The sequence below is a fragment of the Rattus norvegicus genome, chromosome 2 (genome assembly GCF_021556685.1).
Source record: "Rattus norvegicus strain SHRSP/BbbUtx chromosome 2, alternate assembly SHRSP_T2T, whole genome shotgun sequence".
Classification (NCBI taxonomy): domain Eukaryota; kingdom Metazoa; phylum Chordata; class Mammalia; order Rodentia; family Muridae; genus Rattus; species Rattus norvegicus.
In genome coordinates, this window is record NC_141535.1 from 154,465,135 (window position 1) to 154,488,529 (window position 23,395).

The 23,395-nt window shown below is 43.7% G+C and overlaps 1 protein-coding gene across 6 annotated transcripts in view; it reads left to right on the top strand.

Annotated features, from left to right (window-relative positions):
- The window catches only part of Schip1 (schwannomin interacting protein 1), a 775,862-nt gene that overhangs the window by 605,980 nt on the left and 146,487 nt on the right, over positions 1 to 23,395 (top strand). The window contains exon 1 of one of the 6 annotated variants that reach the window (XM_087619486.1): positions 11,986 to 12,047. The gene's annotated coding sequence lies outside the window, so the exon portion shown is untranslated. 6 annotated transcript variants of the gene reach the window in all.

The window sequence follows — 23,395 nt, forward strand, 5'->3', positions numbered from 1 at the left end:
TAGTTCCACATGTGAACACTAAAAGATGAATCATAGCCATCATATCACATTTCTTCTCTCAAATAAACAACAGCTAACTGGGTGAAACCAATCGGTCTTTTGGCACACAAGCCATTTGTTTAAACAGATCAGTAATCAAAGCCAAGAGAACCAGTATAGTAGAATAGGGAGGAGGCATTTCAAATACACTTGCAACCAAAAGAACCTAGACTGAAGCTCACACTGTGTTGAGGTCTGAGTCTGAGTCTTCTTGCACATTTGTGTTTTCATGAGAAGACTTCTGTGGCTTGGGGTTGACAGCTGAACTCTCCATGTCCTAAGACTCTTACGCATATTGTCTAATAATGTCTAATATTGTCTATATTCACTGAACCCTTTATTCTCCAACCAACCACCACTAAATGGTGATTTTTCTAATTTGCTTTTCCAAATGTTATTTTTTGTCTAAGATGACATCTCCACGATCTCAGAGTGATTTTTTAACCTTTTCTATGGGATTGGCCTATTGGAAGTTCTTCTCCTGGGAAATGCCTGTTTGAATCATTGGCCCAGGCCTTTCTGTTGGAGTCAGCAAAGTTTTCTCATTGATTTAAAATGACTCCTTGACCCCTCCGACTTGCTGACTTTTACACCTCACTCTGCCTTTTACCTGGGCTCTGCCTGATGTTTGGCTGTGGATTTCTGCATCTGCCTCCATCCGCTGGTGAATAAAGCCTCGCAGGAGACAGTGATGCTAGATTCCTGTCTGTAAGCACAGCAGAGTATCACTAATAGTGTCAGGGGTTGGCTATATCACATGGGTTGGATCTTAAGTTGGTCAAGTCATTGAGTGCCTAGACAACACAAGAAGACCCATAGAGTCAACTAACCTGGAACCATGGGGCTTACAGAAGCCCAGAGAACATACAAGAGCTGGACTAGACCCCCTACACATTTGTAGTAAACCTGCAGCTTGGTCTTCGTGTGGGTTTCAAACAAGTGGAATGGGGGCTATCTTGGTCTCTGTTCCCTGAGAGTAGATCCCCTTTCCCCAACCTGGACTGCCTGTTTGGGTCTCTGTGGGAGAGGGTGTGTCTAGTCCTGCTGGACTAGATGCCCCGGGGTAGAGTGGTTCCCAAGGAGGGCTCCCTTCTGAGGAAAAGGAAAGGGGCAATGAGGGGAAGGATTTGTAAGAGTGGTACTGAGGAGAGAGGAGGGAGGGGGCTATGATCGGGATGTAAAGTGAATTTAAAAGAAAGAAATAGAAAAAGAAAGGAATAAATAAACAAATAAATACAATGTCTTCTTATGTATTGCAAATCTTGACCTGAGCCTTTTTTCTGTGAGCTAGTGAGAGGCAGAAGTAAGAAGAGGAAAAGATATGCCAAGATTTTCTGGAAAGGTCTAAGGCCAAGAGTTTCAGCAAAAGGCTATATGTAAAGTGGACTGGGTTAGGAGTTCCTCAGGAGCTCTGCTGCAGGGCTCCAACCCCTTCTACTCACTGCTGCTGTCTCAGTTATTAGCATTCAATAGTTAATTAGCATTCAAGGACCAAGAGAGAGAAAAGTGAGTGTGGGAGGAGAAAGGGCGAGTATCCAGGAAAGGAACCCAGCCGGGCCTTAGGAGCTCCTAACCCAGTAGCTCTACCTCCTAACTCTTGACCCCTCTCCCCAGAGCAGTGTCCTCACTGGGGGTGTAACTAGTCTGAGCATCCGTTCTTAGAAAATTTCAAAGATCCATAAACACATATAGTTTTAAATAAATTAAAGTCCGTATCTCACAGGACATGTTCTATCTAAGAAACCCCATCCCAGCATCCTTTGCCAACAGCATTCTTCCAGCATCTTGTGATGGTGACCTGTACTGGTGGGCAAAGTACCCTGAGATGCAAAAAAGAGTAAGGCTAATCTGAAACAATATCAACTTAAAGGTTGGCAAGGATATTAGCAAAATGAATGACCTTAATGTCTGGGTACCACATTCCTGTGCAAGTCAAGTGGTTGCTAAGTCTTTGCCTTCAATAAAAATTGAAATAGGATTCAGTTCAGTTGGCAGTTGATAGATTGTTCCCAAATGTTACTTTCTCATGCGTGTAACTCTATGAGAGCCAAGTGACATGACAGGAACTGCCTTCAGTCCTATTGCCATGGGCAAGATTTCTATTTGCATTGAGTACATTTTTTAATTTTTAAATTATTTATTCCTAATACACGTATCAATGTTATAATATTCCCACACGGCTTCGATCAGCGGTAGTACATTAGTCAGGATAATGAAACCTGCCTTACTATTGCCAGCACGCGTAGCAGGCATATAGAAACATTTTTGTTCTGTTTTCATTTACTAATAGTAGTAGTAAGTAGTGTGTAGATTTTTTGGAGACTAGATTTCATGCAGCCTGGACTGGACTCCAACCGACTACAGAGCCCAGGATGACCTTGAGTTCTTGCTCTTCACGTCTTCTCATCTCCAAACGGTAAGACCAGAGGTACATACCACCATACTCTGCTAGAAACTGAATATATTGCATGCCACTGACCCACAACGCTGAGAGAACAAGACAAGCCCCTGTCTTCAAACTGCAGTCACCTGGGTTTCCAAAAACGAAGTCCTGTGGGTACAGATCCATCCAGACGAGGGCAATGCTAGAAAGTGAGGCAATACCCTGAAGCATAAGGAATCATCTCAAAAGGACTAAGGTTGGTGTCACCTTAAAGGACTAGAGAAACGACCATGATGCACCTGACCACACCTTGACCAGGGACTCATTAATTATGCATATCCCTTGCCCCCTGTCCCAAGTCTTCCTCTAATGCTCAAATCAGAACACGGACATCAGACTCAGGGTCATCAGAGCCCTTTTCATTATTTCCTTTTCCCAAATTGTTGATGGAGTCTCTGGCCTCCAGCTTTTTCCAGTATTACCTATGTCTTTAGTCTGAGCTTTGGATGGTTCCCTGAACCTAGCTTGCTGGGGATGCTGGGGATGGGGCTTTCAGCCTGAAACTCCACTTACAAACCTCAAAGTTTCACTGCTTGTTCATTGCTCAGCCATTTCATGTTCTGACATAGATGCCAGGATCTCGACTCTTCTCCAAAGGCTCCAGCTAGTCCTGCTTCCATTTTCTTTTCTCTGTTATCTCAAAGTTATTAACATTCAACCACCAAGAGCAAGAAAAGTGGGTGTGGGAGGAGAAAGGAAGAGGGGAGGAAAAAAGAACCAGGAAAGGAACTCAAGCAGCCTTAGTTGTCAGGACAGGAATTAGTTCTTAGTCCCTACTTGAATAAATAAAGCTATTCCTTTTTAAAAAAGTGCTTAACAGTAGACCATCTATCATATTTCTCATAATTTTTTAAAATTACATTGTAGAATTGAAGGAGCAAGTAGGTTTTCAAAAATTCCTGTAATTGAGGAGATGGTCCAGTGGCCTGGAAGTCTTGTTGTTCAGCAAGCACAATGACTTGTCACTCCAGCTCCAGGACTTCTCATGTCCTCTTCTGGCCTCTATGAGCACCTGGACACACACATATACACACAAACAAAAATAATTAAATCTTCAGTTTTCCTTTAGGAGACATCAAACACCACTGTGTTTAGACAAGTGTCCACTCGGTATTACTTCATCATTAGATAATTACATGGTCGGAAAGGGCCGAAGAGATGACTCAGTGGTTAAAAGCATACACTACTCAGAGAAGACCCGAACTCAGTTCCAAGCATCCATGGCAACTACATGGTTTTCCTGCAACTACAGCTCCAGGGGTATCTGCTGCCCCTGGCTTCCTCTGGCACCTGCACTTTGTGCTCATAACCACATATGCACATAATTAAAAATAAAGTAAAACTCTTTCTGGCAAAGCTAATAGACTGGAAAAACAACTCAGCTGGCATCCTGAAGCCGTGGGTTCAGTTCCCTCTGCCAAATAAGCTGGGAGTAGTGGTGGGGTCCTATAATCCCAGCAAAAAAAAAAAAAAGAAAGTCCTTGTGAGTGGAAGCACTCACCTGTGTTATACACTGCCTCTCCACTGTCTTCAAAGCACAGACATCTGGAACATCAGCTTCCTGAAAATCTAGGCAGAGAGAGTCCCGGGTACAGAAATGTTACCCTTCTTGGCAGAGTTCACATATCAAGATAACAACCAGATCTATAGTCTGCCATACCTTCTTAGCTTTGCAGTCAAGGTCAAGCTGCTGTAGAACTTTGGAATTCTGCACTGAAGTCAGTGAATTCTTGCAGCCTTTGCCATCAGCTGGTCAGAGTGAACCACCCTCCCTGTTAAATAAACAGCCTATCTCTTTCCAGAAAAGTCTGTCATTTTGACAGCTGCAGATGGCAGTTTGAGACAGGGGTCTACCTCCCCTCCCTAAAAAGGCCCATTGACCTTTATTGCAAGTGAAATAGCTCATGGGGACAGTAAATGGCTAACCTTACTGTACTATAAAACAGGGCTCCCCGTAGCCTCTCTCTGCTCAGCTCCACTGAGAGTCCTGTTAATAGCACTCCTCATAAAAGCCCTGTGCCACTGCCCAGGTGCAAACCTTTACAGAAATACAACTGAAGCTTCCAAAATTGCTTGAAGTGAAAAAATGTCAAAGGGTATTGATAACTATTTAGCAGGTGTTTCTTGGCCAGAGTTTGGATTGCCAGTTTTGAATTTTTTTTAACTTTGATCTAAAGGAAGTGGCAACTGATAAAAGTCTACAAACAGGAGAAGGAGCTTAGATTAACATTGCATTGATAGCTCCATCAGACCTGGTTATCCAAAATAAGTCAAACTCAGAACCAAATAAATCAAAAGCCCATGACAAAAAAGAAACAACAGGTGGTTTTCCAAAATCCTTTTTTTTAGTTAAAAAAAAGTGTAAAGTGCATTAAGACCAGGCAACTATGATATCCTTTAGGATAATATTAAGTATAAACATAAAAAATTATGCCTTTAATCCCAGCACTCAGGAGGCAGAGATAAGCAGATATCTGTGAGTTCAAGGTCAGTGTGGGCTACATAGTGAATTCCAGAACATTCAGAGCTACATTGTGAGATCTTGTCTTGAAAAAATGAATAACTAAATTATATATAAAATATGTTACAAATGTATTTTACCACAAGATCTAAAAGTTATACATCCAGCATCCATCAAAAGATTTGTAAGCACATGACTCACATTGATGTTTGCTTTATTTGTATTGTACTTTATATATATATATATATATCATATATATGATATATATCTACTATACTATGATTGTGCTGGTTAATTTTCTCATGACTGTAACAAAATACTTAACAGAAGCAACTCTAGAAGGATTTATGTGGCTCACAGTCGGATGGAGTACATCTCACTGTGGTGGGGAAGGCATGGTGACTTCATGATAATGAGAATATATGTGTAATGGCTTCCCCATGTCTCTTCAGATCAGGAATTAGAGAGAAAGAGGACTCTCATGCCAGAACTGAGACTGGGATAGATGCCTCCCTAAAATGCCTTCCTAAAATACCCTATGTATTCAAGTTAGGCAATATACCTAAAAGTTCTACAACCTCCCAAAACTTCACTACCAGCTAGGGCCTAAGCATTCAAACACATGAGCCTGTGGGAGACAGTTAACATCAAATTATAATACCCCACTCCTGGTCTTCATAGGCTTATGGCCATCTCATAATTTAAAGTACATGTAGTTCAACTTGAAAAGTCCCAGTAGCCTCTCACAATTACAATAGCATTCAACTCAAAGCAACCTCTTAACTGTGAGCTTCTATAAAATAAAATAAAATAAAATAAAATAAAATAAAATAAAATAAAATAAGCAAAAAAGAAAGGAGTCACACACTACCAAAATGCAATGGCACAGAGTTAAACAGTTCCATTCCAAAGAAGATTAATAGAGCATAGCAAGGAAAAGTTGACCAACCAAGACCACAGTTCTGGAGGTCAAACCCCAAACCCTACAGTCCCATGTCCAGTATTCACGGCACATAATGTCACCATCTGGACTCCAAACAGCTTGGATAGTCCAGTACCCATAGCTCTGCTATCTTCAGCAAAGTGACTCTTTGGGGCTGGCTCCAATGGGTGCCAGTCAGATGCTTTCCAGGGAAGGTACCCAACATTTCTAGCTCCCAACAGTGATACACATCCAGTCAGTAAGCATATTAGAATACTAAAAATGTTAAGCCAACCTATTTCTACTAAGTAAGTTGTAGTTTATGTTGTTACCTCTTTAACAGGAAAACTTTAATCTGTTTTCTCATTTGTCTAAGGCCACATTGGGTTTTATTTCTCCCTTTCTTCTAATGACTATGAGTGGTGTTATTAGCAGAAGGCCACCCCTAATAATGTCACAGTCAATCTCCTGTGTTGGTTTCTTTGCTTGTAACTGACAGAAGCAATGTTAATCCCACCAGGTGAGAATAGGAACACTGCCAGAATTTTTGAGCCAAATCTGAAGCAAGAGTTTATTAAATACTGGTCAGGATGTAGACACTGGCAGGGCCACACCTAGGACTCCCAGACAATGGCCACAAGTCGGATTCATTCATCTGATGCTAATAAAGGAAAAACCTACAAGGTAATGAGCTTCCTACTTTCGTCCAATCAGGGGTAAGCATACAGCTTAACATAATTCTTGCCTACCTACCTTCCACTTACATGGGATCACTTTCTGTGCAGTTGGGGCAGCCAACCTTGCTAACAGAAGTGAAAACCTGTGGCTTGTTATTGTACATGAAGAAGTCCCCAGCATTCCAGGCAGTTATCTGTCCTTGGGCAAGTAGGGTTTACAGGTTTATCTGTCCTTAGGCAAGTAGGGATTATAGTTTAGAAGCATTGTTGTTTTATAGATCTTTTAAGCACAGTAATTAAAACTTAAAACATAACTTTAGCCATCCTAGCAACTTAAAAGGTAAAATATTTTCATTGGTTCATGGTTCAGGGAAGGAGGGTTCATCATAGCAAGAAAAGCACTCCAGAAGTGGGTCTATGGTATCAGCTCCTTGTCACATGACACTTAACAGAGACAGTGTGTCAAGAACCATTGGCACAAACAAGATTCTTTGCCACAGAAAATAACTTTAGAGCAAATCAGTTTGGAGCAACTTGGAGTTTATTCAGAAGTAATTTTAATATAAATTTAAGTGCTAAGTCAATAGGCATTTAGGAAAATGGGAGCACACACCGAACCATGGGTGTGGATTTCAAGTGAGTCACATTTAACACTCACTGGTTGGTTGGTTTCTGAAGTTACATCTCAAAGGGTTGCTAAGAAAATGAGATGAGATTATAGGGTAGTTCCTTGTGTACTGGGAATGCAAGTGAGCAGTGAAGCTCTAGTTCCCAAGGGTTGTACCTGAGCTGATATGCTTTCATTGTAAACAAAGTTTATGGTCTTGTTTATGAAATTCCCAAAGGGCGCAGGCTTAGATTTGAGAAAGGAGTAAGGTCATATTTCCAATGTCATGTGTTCTCAGGTCTTAAACATAGTTCATTGATATTTTAATAGCTTTATTTGAAAATATTTCTATGTAAAAGAGCATATTATCCCTGTGTGGGCAACTTCTGAAGTAGATGTTAATTTGCCTCAAATACTTTTCTTCTTTTACTTAAAATATAATTACATTATTTTCTGTCTTCCTGACCTCCCTCTTTTAAGTCTATGACCTATTTTTCTTTGTTACACACACCTGTAGTATGTGTATGTATGCATATATAATTATATAAACACAAAAATATTTGCTGAGTTCATTTATTTGTATATATATGGTTTCAGGGTGACCAGTTGATATTGGAAAGCCAATAAGGAGGCTCATTCTTTCGGAAGACTACTCAGCACTTCCTTGGTTGCCTGTAGTTACCTGACCAGGGTAAAGCCCTGAGGGACTTCTCCCTGCCACTTTAGCATATCTGTTGCTGCTGTCTTTCTTCCAGTCTCCTTAGGCTTGGTTTGAATTATTGGCTTTCACTTCCAGAGAGACTTCAACTAGACTCCAGAGTAAGAGATTCCTTTCCCTTCCAACTCAACCTTAATTTTCTCTGTCTCCCCATCCTGCCCTAATATAGATCTGGAAGTAATATGGGACCAAAAGAGTCAGGCTATAACCCTAAAGGCCCGAGGATTCATGTCCACCAGCTAGGACCCAGTACCTAAAGTTTCCACCAATACCCCCAAATAATTCCACCAGCTAGGGACCAAGTGTTCAAATCCTGGAGCTTGTAGAGGACCTTTCACATCTCAACCATAACAGGCACCATCAAGAGACACTCTTGTTACTCTGTAACTTAGCCCTAGCATGGCACATTCTGTGCAGCCACAAGGCTACAAGCTAAAATCAGTAAAAAGGGTTCGTTTGGTTTGGTTCTTTTATTTGGTTGGTTGGTTTTTGGGTTGTTGTTGTTGGTGGTGGTGGTGGTGGTGGTGGTGGTGGTGGTGGTAGGGTGGGGGGGTGGGGGTGGTGGTGGTGGTGGTGGTGGTGGTAGGGTGGGGGGGTGGGGGGGTGGTGGTGGTTGGTTGGTTTTTTTCTTTTGGGGGTGGGGAGGCAGAGGATGTTTCTAAAACAGGATGTTTCTAATCTCTTTATAGCTCTACCTATTCTGGAACTCTCTGTGTAGTGCAGGCTGGTCTCAGAGTCAGAGTTCTGCCTGCCACTGCCTCCCGAGTGCTAGGATTAAAGGCACGAGCCACCACCACTGCCAGGCTTTGTAATCTTTTAATAAAAATTATCTTTAAAATTTCATTTTAACCAAATGAAATTTTACCTTTAATCCCAGTACTAGGGAGGCAGAGGCAAGCAGATCTCTGTGAACTTAAGGCCAGCCTGGTTTACATAACAAATTACACGCTATATAGAGAGTCCTAGTCTCAAATACAAACAAAAAAAACAAAAATTCATTTTAATTTAAATTTGGAAAAAAGTATCACTTCCGCAGCAATAATTGCTGACAGGCTGCCGTGCCAAGGTGCAGGGGTGTGTGTGTGTGTGTGTGTGTGTGTGTGTGTGTGTGTGTGTGTGTGAATAAATGTTTTGCCTGCATGTATGCACATGTACCACATGTGTGCCTAGTGTGCACATGTACCATATGTGTGCCTAGTGTTCTTGGAGATTGGAAGAAGGTGTTGGATTTCCTGTGACTGGAGTTCTGATGGTAATGAGCCACAGGTGGGTGCTGGGGAAGAATCCTGGGTCCCTTACAAGAACAATAAGTGGTCTTAACCACTAGTCATCTCTCTAGAGCCATGTCAGCTTTTTCCATAGATACTAAGAAGTTGAACTTGGGGAGTTATGCTTCCCTGGTAAGCACTTTCCCAACTGCAGTATCTCCTCAGCCATCAGAGTTGTTCTTCTCCTATCCTGTGTTTTCTTGAGATGACCTCACTATACAGCAGAGGTTGGTCTCAAGTTCACTCAGTCTTCCTGTCCCAGCCTTTAGCATGCTAGGATTATGATCACCATGCCTAGCATACTTGCAACTTTTAACCATTGTATAAAGGCAGAGTCCTTCCTGAATTGTCCATCTGTCAATCTCCAGTGCCTATGATGATGCTCAATACAGAATGAGCATACCTACGATGGCTAGATTTATGTCAACTTGACACAAACTATACTCATCTAAGAGGAGGAAACCTCCATTGAGGGAAATGCCTCCATAATATCAGGCTGTAGGCAAGTCAATAAGCCATTTTCTAAATTAGTGATCAATGTGGAAGGACCCAGGCCTTTGTGGATGGTGCTACCCCTAGGCTGGTGGTCCTGGGTTCTTTAAGAAAGCAGGCTGAGCAAGCTATGGAGAGCAAGCCAGTAAGCAGCACTCTCCCATGGCCTCTGCATTATCTCCTGCCTCCAGGTTCCTGCCCTGTGTTAGTTTCTGTCCTGACTTCCTTCTGTGATGGACCATGGTGTAGAAGTGTCCTTTCCCCTCTCAATGTACTTTTGGTCATGGTGGTTTGTAGCAGCAACAGAAATCCAAACCAAGACAATACCTCAATTCAAATATCAGTTTCTGAAACTTCCCGTCTCTGTTTTATGGCCTAGGGAGTGGTATGATAGCCATTCCATCTCAGAGGCTTGTCCCTAGGGTTGAGTTGTCCCTAGGAAGGTTCTGGAGTAATGTGTGGCACATAAGGAACAATCATCTAACAAGAACTGTTATTTGCTGGTGTACACGGTGACCTTGGCGTCTGAATCCTTTCTTATTTTCTTCATCATAAACATCGATATAAGGAACACCCTCTCACCATTGATTGCTTCTGATTAGTTGTTCCCTTGAAATCATATTGTTGGATCAAAGAGATAGCAGAACGAAACCTTTAAAGAGTATTCCCTTTGATCTCTGCCCCTTGAAGAAAACTTAATGGTATGGAAAAGAAACCCTACTTGGGCTCAAACAGACAATGAAGTAAAGAAACCCATGTCTATTTGTCAACAACCACAATAATCTGGCAAGCATCCACTTCGTTCACTAAACTCTATGGACACCAAACAGAAACCCCTGTTTCTACTCAGCTGAATTAATTTGACAAGTGTTTTACCCATCATGCTAAGCGTCACTGGAATACAGAGGAAAACACACAAACAGAAACCTGTAAGAAGGTAACAGGAGACTGAATAACCAGGCGCCAAATTACTTTCTTAAAGCAGCCTGGATCTACCAGTGCAGGCAGCACTCAGCTAGCTAAGCAGTGCAGAGTGGGTGCTGGCTAGAGCTACCTGGCAGACTTAAAAGCATTCTCAGAGGAACGCAGCCAGTTGGCTGCAAAAAAGGAAGCATGTTACCACCCAAGTGATGACTAAATTAAACTGCACTTTCTTCTTAGAATCTAGCCTTTTATAATTGCCTTTAATCCACCCCCAAATGAACAGGACAGCTTTGCATTTAAATATCAGCAGCAGGAAATGTTTGCTCTTGCTGAAACACACACCCCCCCAACGCTGCTGGAAGGTGAAGCCTGCTTCAGCTGGAGGCTAAGGCCAAGAGGGGCCACTCCAGAGTAGGGACTGACAGCCCTGGTGGAGGACCTGTGCGAGTTTTCTGTTGGGAGAAGGGGGCGCTGCAAAATTAATAAAAAATAAAAGTGTGTAACATTTTTAGGGTGTGCTATGGTAGTTGTGGGAGTCAATGGGCTCCTGGTGGGATTTCTAGGTTCTTATGTCCCAGAAGAGGAAATTAGACTCAGAGGCATACATAGTCAGTTCCTTACAGGAGAAGAAAAACAGTGGAAATGCTAGAGGTGCACAAGGATCCAAGACTCAGTGCCTCCAGGTCCAGAAGCTTGAAAGGTGTTCTGAATGCCAGGAAAGGGCTTCTGCCCCTTTAAGGGTTATTTTTCCTTCCTCTTGGGTTTCTTTGTTGTTGTTGTTATGTTTTTTGGGGTTTTTTTGTCGTTTTATTTTTGTTTTGGGTTTTTTCATTGTTGTCTTTTTTGTTTTTTGTTTCATTTTGGTTTTGGCATATGTGTTATTTTTTTTACCTGTAGGTCAAGAGCCTGGGGCTTCCAACCTGTCTCTCTACCACTGATGTCTTTCATGCCGCAGATCCTAAAGTGGTTGGACCTCACTCTGCATTCCTTCCCTGCCTCTGGTGCCTTAGAAGTAACAGGTCTTAAACAAGTCTCAGCCTCAGCACTCCCCAGGGCCTTTGCATCCTTGCCAGGGGGAAGGGGGTCTGTCTGATTGCCTGGTTGAGGAGCTAGGGACACTCATTTCCAGAAATCTAGAAGCAGAAACCCATTCCTGGCATTCAGGAAAACTTCCAAGTTGCCAGAAAGTCCCCATGTAAGAAGATCAGCGTTCCCCACCTCATTCCTGGCCTTTAAAATGCCCAGCCAAGCATTACTCTGTGTCTTATCAAGGCTCAATTAACCTGCCTCGGGAACTGACAGGCTTCAGATGCCCCCAGAAACCCCCTCAACACCAAGAGACCAGCTGCTTTATCCAAGCAGCAGAAGAGCAAAATTGCCTTCCTTATATGGTGAAAAGTGCCCTGCCCCTTTAAGGCCAAGACACCGGGCTGCAGACGGTCCCTGGGAAGTTTGCGGGCAGCCCAGTCCTGTGTCTGATCCTTGCCGCTGTGCAGGTGAGTTCCCAAACCTTCCACCCCCATTTGCACCCAACTCTCAGAATTGTTCCCAAGATGGCTTGCAAAGGTTTTTATGGACGGTTAGGAAATTTTAGGGTCAGCAGATAGGATGTTACTTGCAGAAGTTTGAGTTGAAGGAAAAGCAAGGTTACCAGAGACATGTGCAGTAATGCAGCCAGCCAGGATGCGTCTAACTTCACCAGTGAGGAAGCTGTAAGATTCCCTACCGAGGCAGAGGCACTCCAGGACAGGAGAAGTGAGAGCAGATCCTAGGAGTAAGTTTAGACTCTTGAGCTTTAAAAGCTGGTGAACTCAAGTTTAAAAGCAAACGGAAACGGGAGGAAACAATGCCTTCTGCAAGTGCTGGTAGCGTTGTAGAAGCTGGAGTACAGGGCTGACTGCAGAGGGGAAAGTACTGGTGAGTGTTCACAGCACTAGGGCTCCGAGGGCTGCAGCCTTAACCCTTTGTCTGGACAGCTGTAAGGCTTGACTGTCACAGATCCAAGGTGGGACTAGGAGGGGTCCTGTGAGAAGTCCAGCGATATGATGCTATAAGAGACTAATTGGATGAGGAAGAATCCAGCTGTGGGAAAGTGTCGCTGTTAGCTCCCAAATACCACGTGAAAGAAAAGAAAGAAAGCGCCTGGGAATTCTGTCCTTCACCGGCAAAGGCTGGAAGACTTAGTCGTGCTTAAACTGATTGTGCCTCCATCCTTGACTAACTCTGCTTCCAGATGTTTCTTCCCATGATCTGTAGCCTCTTAAGTTACCAATCTGAAATCAGCCAACAGAACTTTTGAAGGTCTAAATACTCGCTAGCACTGTGCATCTAGGAAAGGCTAAGATGCATTCTTTTGGAACTGGGATTTTATTGATTGCCTAAGGAGAAGTGGGTGTGGCGGAGAAAAAAAATACTTGAGGGTCATTTTATCTCCTGTCCCAAGCCTTTTAACCAGGCCCATTCATCAGCTGCAGCCGAAAGAGAAGTCCGCCCAGGAATTTAAAAGAGAGATGGTGTGTTGCACGGTGTGGGGGTCGCCTTTTCTCTTTGCTAAGTCGGGGACCATTCATCTTCCGAGGCCAGCCAGTTTTGGCGCAGTAGCTGGTAGTGGGAAGGTTTAAAATTGGATTAAAATTCCTTACATATTCCATGGCTTGTAAAAAAATACTCATATATCTGGGTAGTCACTGAAGAATTTAACTAATTTATTAACTAATGAGTGTCCTATGCACCTGTTAGTGCTTCCCAAAGACTCCTTGGATAGATTCTGTTTTTCATCAGCAGTGCCTTTTCCTCTCAGTGTTTTCCAGTTCCATTCAAGGGCTTTTCTCTTGCCTGGCTGTTCCTGGGCGGGCAAAGTCTGACTCTGACTTGCTACCCTAAAATCATGAAGGACTCTTCCGAGCTTGACCTACCTACCACAAATGCTGCTGTCCAGGCAAAAAGTTCATAGTCACAACTTAGGCAGAATCTGAGCTTACGGGCCTAGCTCATAAACTAATATAGAAAGCTTGTGTCAAGCTAATATAGAAAGGAGAGACCAACCGGCTGCCTGCAGGCCTGATGATTTATTTGACTTTGATCCCTGGATCCCACAAGGTGGCAGGAGAGAACTGACTCCTAAGGATTGTCCACTCACTTCCAAGGGTACCATGGCATAAGAGCATCTGTGTGCGCGCGCACACACACACACACACACACACACACACACACACACACACGCATATGCATGCACACATGTGTCTATGCGGCTTTCGGTGTGCATGTAGCCAAGAAAATCAAACTCTCATCCCCCAAAAAGCTGGGAAATCGCTACAGGATATACCCTGTGATCTTTGGTAAACAAACTCAGGCCTTTTAAAAGTACAGCTTCTTCAACATGTCACACAATGACTTTCACTCACACACCAGTGGTATGGATTCAGAAGGCCATTTATTAGAAGCATGTGTCAGATTCCTCGCTACTAACACGCAGATTAGAAGGGCCTTTCCAAGGATGTAGGAAGACCAAGTGGAATTCAGCCAGCCTGGTCTACATGTCCCGTCCCTTCACTTATTCTAGGACTGCAGAGAAGTTCCTTAGCTAGTGTGCCCTTGGTGTCCTTGTTTACAGAGTAAATGAGTAACTCATTTTTCTCTCTCGCTGTGACCTGGAGAAATATATCTATCTCCCTTAGAGGAGGAAATGAGGTTGGAAGCAGAAGCCAGCTCTGTAGCATATGTTTAGAACCATAGTGGGTTCATGTTCCTCTTCCCAGACCCTTTAAGGAAGGACATTCACTTCCTCAGGAAACTCATTCCTAGTTATTAACCAGGCTCGTTGTGGGCCTTCCGACAGCAAACTCCCTTCCACTTATTTGGGTTTAGGGACAACGAAGAGGACTTTTTCCTTTGGTATGAAAACATTCTATGTGTTTGAAGAGCAACAGAGAGCCAGCCATCTTAGCACCTCTGTAAGAGGCTCACTCCAGTAAAAAGTGTTTAAGGGGAACATCTTGTTAGTACACGGCAATGCTCGCATGTGCCTCAACACCAACTGCTGCTGCTTTTCTAAGAAATCTCTTAACACAGCCACACGTGTTCTTAAGGACAGAACGCCGCTGTTCGTGTTGTCCGTCTTATTCAGGCTGCTTTGAGAGTGTTTTCCTGTATGTAGCAGGGACGTATAGGACATACTTCTATACGGAAGACAATCGTTTTGCCGTATTTGGAAGGCAAAGAGACATTTCAGCAGCACAAATGATCCAAAAACCTGTCACAGCACACACACGCCAGCTGGGGAAGATGAAGGACCCCAGTCCCACCCTGAAGCTGATCTCCTGGTCTGGATTAACACCTCAGTCCCCTAGATTGAGAGTTTAAATTAGGTGTGAGACTCTAGGCTTCTTCCTTAGTGTCTGAGTCTGTGAGGGAAGGATAGTGGTACCTGACACACAGCTGGAGGGAGTCAGAAACAGAGCCAGTGCAGGTGGCCCTGTCTGCTGCATCCCAGTGTCTAACAGTTCCTAAGAGAGTTGCTAGACCTTGATCACAAAACAGTAGCCCTAGGGACTCAGCTGTGAAATCAAAAGAACCCACATAGAAAGCTGTCAACCTGATGTTGAAGAGCAGAGTCAGGTAGATCTGAGGACCTAGCTGGCTAGCTTCTGACTTAGTGAGAGATCCTGTCATAAGAAAAAAAAAAAAAAAAAAAGCAAGGGTTGGGGATTTGGCTCAGTGGTAGAGCGCTTGCCTAGCAAGCGCAAGGCCCTGGGTTCGATCCCCAGCTCCGAAAAAAAAAAAAAGCAATCAAGGCAGACACTCAGTTTACTCCTTTGACTCCTGCATGGACACGCACCCCCACATTATGCACAAAAATGAAATTTTAAAACAGTGTTAGCCCTGGACCTTGTAGCTCTTCAAACTTTTTGCAAGTATAGATATATTTCCCAGAATACACAAATGTAATTTTAATTTTTTTTAAATTTCATTTCATGTGTATAAATGTTTCGCCTGTATGGGCACTGCATTCATCCCTGGTGCCAGTGGCAATTAAGACAGGGTGTCAGATCTCCAGAGACAGGAGGTACAGATGGTTGTGAGCCACCATGTGGATGCTGGGAATCAAACCTGGGTCTTCTGCAAAAGCAACACTTCTCTGGTGACTGAGACATCTCTCTAGCCCCATAAAGTCATTCTTTAATAAAAAAGTGTAAGTTTGTGCTTACGTAGAACCAAAACGTAGTTGTTGAGATGATGGTAGAGACATAAATGTACCTTTAAAGCTGCTGGGTTTCCCAGGACTTTGCACTGTGTTCTGTAGAGCCTTTAACCTCATGGAAGATACTAGGAGAAGAAAGACTTGGAATGAGGAGCAGGAAGTGGCCCTGCATTAGGCAGGTCTCAGGACCCATCTCCAGCTGTTTGCTTTGACTTCTGCAGATAATTCTATTCATTCGTGAGGCAGCCATGATAGGGAAACTTGGAGAATTGTCTTGAGCGGTGTCTAGCTTCCAGATAAAGCTGTACTTGGAGCACAAGAACAACGGTACCTCTGCCTGTTGCCCAGCTTCCTTGGGGGTACCTATGAGACAAGCACACACTTGTCTGATGCACTCAGGTCTGTGCTTTATGTTTTCAGCAAGCTGATACCTGCCTATGGGAAATTGTTGCTGGAGCAAGGCTTCTGGGTCTTGCCAGAGATGTGTGCTTGGCAACTTGGCAGGACCTCCAGAATTTTTCTCTATTAACTATCACACGAAGGGCAGACCTCCTCCACCTCCTCCTCCTCTTCCTCTTCCTCTTCCTCCCCCTCCTCTTCCTCTTCCTCTTCCTCCCCCTCCTCTTCCTCTTCTTCTTCCTCCTCCTCCTTCCCATTTCATCATACTTGCATCTGACTACCCTGACTTCCTTCTCTCTATTGTAATAATTGCAATAATTCACAAACTAGCTCTCTAGGGATGCATAAAGCATTCGTTAAAATCAGGTCATGGCCCCATCCCTTGCATAACTATATGTAGATTAAAACTGGGGCCAGGATATCTACAATTTTCTGTCATTGCTGATAGTGTAGGAGCCCCACTTTGGAAATAGGCCCTGTAACCCAACACTAAACTTCAGCTCCAGTGCTCCCAGGTTCTACCCCTCTTCTGTTCTGGTGTGTGTGTGTGTGTGTGTGTGTGTGTGTGTGTGTGTGTGTGTGTGTGAAGTACAGACATCTCCCTATTAAAAATAAAGAATAATCTTGGTATTGCACAATGGAACACAAAAGCAAAATGGAAACAGGTCAGCAGGGCAATTCTTGTAAAAAGGGTGTAGCAAAACCCAAACCGGTCTAGAAAAACACCAGGGACAAGATGACTTCCACCTTTTAGCCCTGAATATGGGTCAGGTGACAGCAGCTCCTCCCATTGGTGGAGGCTCAACTTCACAATCTGACTGGATTAGCTAAAGCACACAAAGAAGAAGGGAGAAGTTGAGGGAGTAAGAGTCCCCACTGGGCTGACTGCCTTTTACTCACCAAGATTAATTATTATTGTGTATTAAATTCTCATTATACTGTGTCTTACGTGTACAATATCAAATTCTCCCAATAGCCCGATGTGCTTGGAATCCTAAAGCAAACTGGAAGAGAGTAAACAACCAAATTCTCACTAGCGACAAGAAGGAGATTTGATCCTCAAATGGACATATTCAGAAAGTTCTAGATTGCCTGGCCACACCTTGAGAGTCCAAGAACAGTGCAGCAATGTGCTCTCCCACATTCACAGTCCCCCATTATGTCTGACTTTGTCCATGGACCCCTTTTGTTACATCTCAGACTCAGATAGGAAACAAAACTTTGTTTCATTTCATTTTGATGACTGCTCCATAAAGAACAACAAAAGTTAACTTTCCCTCTCCACCTGAGAAGGGGAAGTCCGTGTGCCTGCGTGCGTGCGTGCGTGCGTGGTGCATGCATGTGTGTGTGTGTGTGAAGGTATAAAAAAATAAAGTAAAAGAAAAATGCAAAAGTTTATTTTAAAAAAAAAAAGAGTAAAGGAAAACGGGATGCAACTGACTGACAAGCAATAGTCACTGATGTAGACATTCTGCCCTAAAGTGGTGAGGAAGGACAAACACATAAATTATAGCCTTGTCTGCAAAGGTCTTTTCTTACGACACAACTGATGGCATTATAGTGAAACATTCCATTATGACCTAATGAGGAGGTAATGATGTACCCAGCTTAGCCCCTCCCTCCATCATTAACAGACAGTGTAGAATATTTTCTTCCCAGTGCTTTATACAAAAATGAACGTGGTAATGCCCTTTTGCTTCATCTTAACATTTATTTGGTTGTTTGGTTAGATTTTTTGAGACTGTCTCCCTCTGTAGCTGTCTTAGAGTTTATAAAAGAAAACATTTCATTGGAGCTGGCTGACAGCTTCAGAAGTTCAGTCCATTATCCTTGTTGTGGGAAACATGGCAGTGTGTAGGCAGACATGGTGGTGGAGTTACAAAGAGTTCTGCCACTTGATTCAAGACAGCAAAGAGGAGACTGGATACTATACTGGGTACTGAGTGGAGTCTGAGCATAAGAGACCTCAAGACCTGCCCCCACAGTGACACACTTCCTCCAACAAGACCACACCCACTCCAACAAGGCCGGACACTCCCAGGAGCCTTTGGGGTCGATTACATTTAAACCACCCTAGAAGCCTAGCATGGCCTGGATCTCTTTATGTAACCCAAAATGGATTTGACCTCGAGGTAATCTTTCCTGCCTTGGACTTCTGAGTGCTGGGATTACAGGTGTGAGCTACTATGTCCAGCTCATCTAAACATTTGCTATGAACAACGAACCAGTATAACTCAATGGTATCAACTAAATCAAAAACACTTATTAAAGCATACCCCGAGTCACTGATGGTACAGCAGAAAGGAAACAGATATAGCAGGATTTACTTTCTAGACAAGAAAAACATAATAAAAAAAAAAAAGAAAGGAGGAAGGAATTGTAATACTTGTTCACAGAGGGGAGGCTGTGTATGTACTCTCCTGCCCTCCTTCCTTCCCTCCCTCTCTCCTCTCTTCTTTCCTCTCTCTTTCCTTTTGAAACAAAGTCTCTACATAGCCCAGGCTGGCCAGCCTTATCGCCAAACTGCAGCATTCAAGAGGCTGAGGCAAGAGGGTTTTGAGTCAGAGGCTAGCCTGGGCTACATTTCTTATTGGCACTTATGGGGCAGAGTTCAGGTGTTGGATCTCAGTGTTGCTCAGAGGCATGCACACAAGCTTACCCTGGTGCAGAAATCCTCTCTACTGGAAAAGCCTCTGGAAGGGCAGCTCAGTTAAGAACTGTGTCTTAGTTCAGTGGGAAGCTACCAGAGTATCGTGAAACTTTAAAACTGAGAGGCAGAATGGGATGGGCAACTGTAGGAGGCAGACCAGGAGTGCAGCAATGACTGAACTATAAAAAAAGAAAATAAATATCCTTAAAAATATTTTTTCAGATAAAAAATCAGTTTAGACACAGTAACCTACACCTTTAATCCCAGTGCTCAGGAAGGAGGATAGCCTCGTCTACATAGTAGGATTCAGGACAGTCAGAAATGCACAGTAAAACCATGTCTCAAAAAAAAAAATCACTTTGGAAGCTTTTAGCTATATTCAGTATTTATCCAGTATTCAGGAGGCTGAGGCAGGAGGCTTGCTGCCTGCCAGTTCTTAGTCAGGTTGGGACTACATACTCCAAATTGAGTTCTAGGAGAGATAAGACCACAGACATTCAGCCCTGAGTGAAATGAATGAATGCTAGTGAAGAGGGGAGAGAACAGAAGAACACAGAAATCAAAGAACATGATTCACCAGGAAGTCATCCCAGCATCCACAACAGAGATGACGGTGGCCTGCACGAGACACATAGTAGGAAGGTTTCCAGAGGCTCTTGTCTCCAAAAGGAAGGCTACTGTCAGGCTCAGTGTCACAGGCCTGCAATGCTAGCACTTGAAAAGGAGAGGCAGGTGGATCACTGTGAATGAGTTCCAGGCCTGCCAGGACTACACAGAAAGACCCTTTCTTAAACACATAAACACACACACACACACACACACACACACACACACACACACACACACACACACCTGCACAACTAGGTAAATGTAAGCTGTTTCTCATGACACCCTGAAATTAACTCCTTTTGTTTTTTTTTTCCATTTTAACATCAGTTGGTTTCCTATTCACATTAAGGAGTGGTTGTAGCACCAAATTCTAGAGCTTAATCTTGCCAGCCAGACCCCTTTGCACTTTCACCCTGCCATCCACCTGCATTTCAAGACGTTCCTTCCTCAGAGAGAGAACTGACTGGCTTCTAGCTTGCTGAGAAAGGTGAAATCACGAGTGCTCCCTGAACAACAATATGTAATTTCCCTCCACGAAGGGTCAACAAGAGTGATCCTGCTTGTATCATTTTATAAAAACCTGTGTCTAATCACATGAATAACAGGTACCAGGTCTACATTTATTCTGCCGAAAAGGTAACATCAAAATATCTTGAAGAGATTGCAGCCATGTTAGTGCTAATTTTACTACGGTATTAAAAACATGCAAATAGCTTCCAGGTGCATACATTCCATCTCCCCAACCCAGGCAATTTAGCTTCCGGGACTTTAGAGGATGCCTAACTGCCTCTTCTTATAGCTGCATCTTCTGCATCCCTAAGCAAGTGGTCCCCAGACTTCTTAGACTATCCCTATATGCAGAGACCAACGAAGCAATGGGAAGCTGTTGATTCACAGGACCTATTTCTCTTCCTTGGGAGAGGCATCCTATCCACTGGCTGAGCCAGAGGGAGGGAAAAAGTAGGTGTCTTGTCTGTCTGTCTGTCTGTCTGTTGGTCGGTGAGTGCTTCCACTGGGTGCCAGGTGCCTCTGCAGTCAAATCTGGGTCCTCCCGGTGTACTCTCAGAGTTGAGCATGGTGACTGGTCATGATAGGAAGTAACCTGCCTTCCCTCTAAGTGGATGGAGTCCAGTGCTCACCAATTCATATCCTGCCTTCTACTTTCTAAATGAAACTGAGAAGAAACAGAAAGATTAGGCCACTTCTCACCCCTAGGCAAATTATCTTCTTTAAAATTATCATGAAAAGTGCATCAGCCCAGTAACTAAGGAGGAGTGTGGCTCAGTGGTAGACTCACGTGCGTAGTTTGCACAAGGCCTCAGATTCAATCCCTGACACCCTTACTTTTCAAGGTACAGAAGTATTGCAGCAATCTACCTCTTGCCTGGGCGTCCTTCCCAGCACTCAGGAGGCAGAGTCAAGCAGCCAGCCTAGTCCACATAAAGAGTTCGGGGACTGCCAGGGCTATATAGAGAGCTCTGTCTCAAACACAAAACAAAACAACAAAGAACCAAGAAATAAACAACACATAAAAAGCACCCAGGCTCTGATATAGGAGTAAAAACCCAGAGAAAAGGCTGAGATTCGCCTCAGTTGGTAGAGTACTCACTTAGAAAGCACAAAGACTTGGTTTCCGACCGCAGCACCTCATGACTGAGAATGCTATTGTACCAATGTAATCCTAGCACTTGGGACATAGAGGCAAAGGGTTATCTGACTATATAGTGAGATCAAGACTAGCCTGGCTTTGTGAAAGCCTAACTCTAAACAATGCAGAGTTCTGTCACCTCTGAGTCTTGGGCATGGCCTTACAAGAGGTAATACACCCATTGTCCAGCCAGGAACAAAGCAGGGAGGGGTACCAGGTTTAAGTTTCATAGAAAGCAAACTCTTCATGTCCAAAACAATCTTGTTTTACCTAGTGGCTAATCACAACAAAATTCCGATAAGGTCATCTTGGTTGTCAGAAACTAGATGCTAACAGAGGACTCTTTCAGACTGTGAGATGCCCCTAAGCTGATGTGTACACCCTCTCAGGTTCCTCAGGGCTTCTTGCAAGCCAAGCCAAGCCAAGCCAAACCAAACCAAACCAAACCAGCTACACCTCCCCTGCCCCTCCCAGCATGACCAGGCTGCTTCTTTCTTTGAACCCCTTTCTCTCTATCTGTCCTTTAGTCTCTGGAAAGGAGCTACTCGATAGACTATTGTTTGAGCCTCCAGCATTTAGCTGCAAACCAATGCTTATAAATGCTCAGTAAAGGTTTGCTGTTGAATGAAGGGAAAGGCAAGGTGTGAAACTAGAGAATATGGCCAACCAATTTAAAGATCCAAGACCACTTTTACTTAAAATCACATATTTTCCCCATACGATCTGAATTTCTTAGAGTGAGAGAGCAAGCAAGAGAGAAGGGGGTTTTTGATGTTATAACAATAATTTTTCAGATGCTAGTTACTTGGTGGATGATACTGTGTCTCCACCAAGATGCATGTTTCACATGGATGTTAGACATTTTAGCCTCACGTAGCCCTTACAGAACATTTTATATTTATAAAAAACTATTAAGTTCCAGGATAGCCAGGGCTACACAAAGACAACCTGTCCAGTGAAAAAAATCCAGATTCCTTACTTAATTGTATGTCTCCTTGAGATCTTACTAGTCAAAAAAAAAAGCCCCCAAAAAACAGAACTCCAAATTAGAGAATTTTAAATGCCCTGCCTTCTCTGCATAAGTTCAGGGCCTTTCATTCATTGAAATACAGAAGTACCAATCCTCACCATTAAAATTACTAAAGAACATAATTCAAACTCTTGGCCTGTCCAAGTTACCAAAAATGGTAAAGTATTGCTGGTGTGGGATCCAGGAGCAAGGAGGCAAAGCCAATTCTGGCTTGGTTCTGGGAGCTTAGACTTAAGTCTGAAATAGCTGTGGCAGAACTCTATGTCCTAGATTAGGGACGCCTGTCCACAAGGCCTCTGAGCTCATCATCAGGAAGGGGTCAAATGCAGCCCTCTGTGCTGCCCCCTTTCACAGAAAGGCCCTTTGTGGGGGATGCTACCACCCACGGTTAACAGCAAGAATACTGACTGCCCTTCAAAGTGTGGGATAGCCAGTGGAATGCCCACAGACACGGCATTGTTGGACATCAGGCAGAATAGAGACATCTCTAACTTCATCATCTGGGTGTGTTGTAGAGACTTACCTATCCATTTTTCTGAACCCTGTTTGCAACATGGGTGGCATTCTTCTGCGGGGCATTTTCTTAATTAGTAATCTATTGGGGGCGGGGTACAGCCCATTGTGGGTGTGGCCATCCCTAGGCTGGAGGTCCTGGGTTCTATAAGAAAGTAGGCCTAGCAAGCTAGAGGGAGCATGCCCGTAAGCAACACTCCTCCACAGCTTGTGCAGCGGCTTCTGTCTCCAATGTGAACATGCAAACCCAATGAGATCCTTTCCAGCTTGCTTCTGGTCATGGTATTTCCTCATAGCAATCATAACGCTAACTAAGACAAAGGGCAATGGTACACCTCCTTCTGGCTCACTTTGGACAAACTCTTTTTCTGTATGATGGGTGTTCGGTGCTGAGGATTTGACCCAAGGACTTGGGCATCCAAGCAAGGGCTCTGTCACTGAGCTACATCTCCAACCATGTATGTCGTGTGTGGTTTTTGAGACAATGGCTCACTTTGTCCAGGTTGGTCTGAAACTCATTATGTAGCTGAGGCTAGCCCTGAAATCCTGATCCTCCTGCCTCAGCTTCCCAGATGCCAGGGTTACCATCACGTCTCTGTCTTTGTCTCTGTCTATCTCTCTCTGCCTGTCTCTGTCTCTCTCTGACTGTGTCTCTCTCTGTCTTTCTGTCTGTCTGTCTGTCTGTCTCTCTCTCTCTCTCTCTCTCTCTCTCTCACACACACACACACACACACACACCCTTACACACATACATGCTGACTAGAAATACTTTGTGAAAGTCAAGAATATTACTAC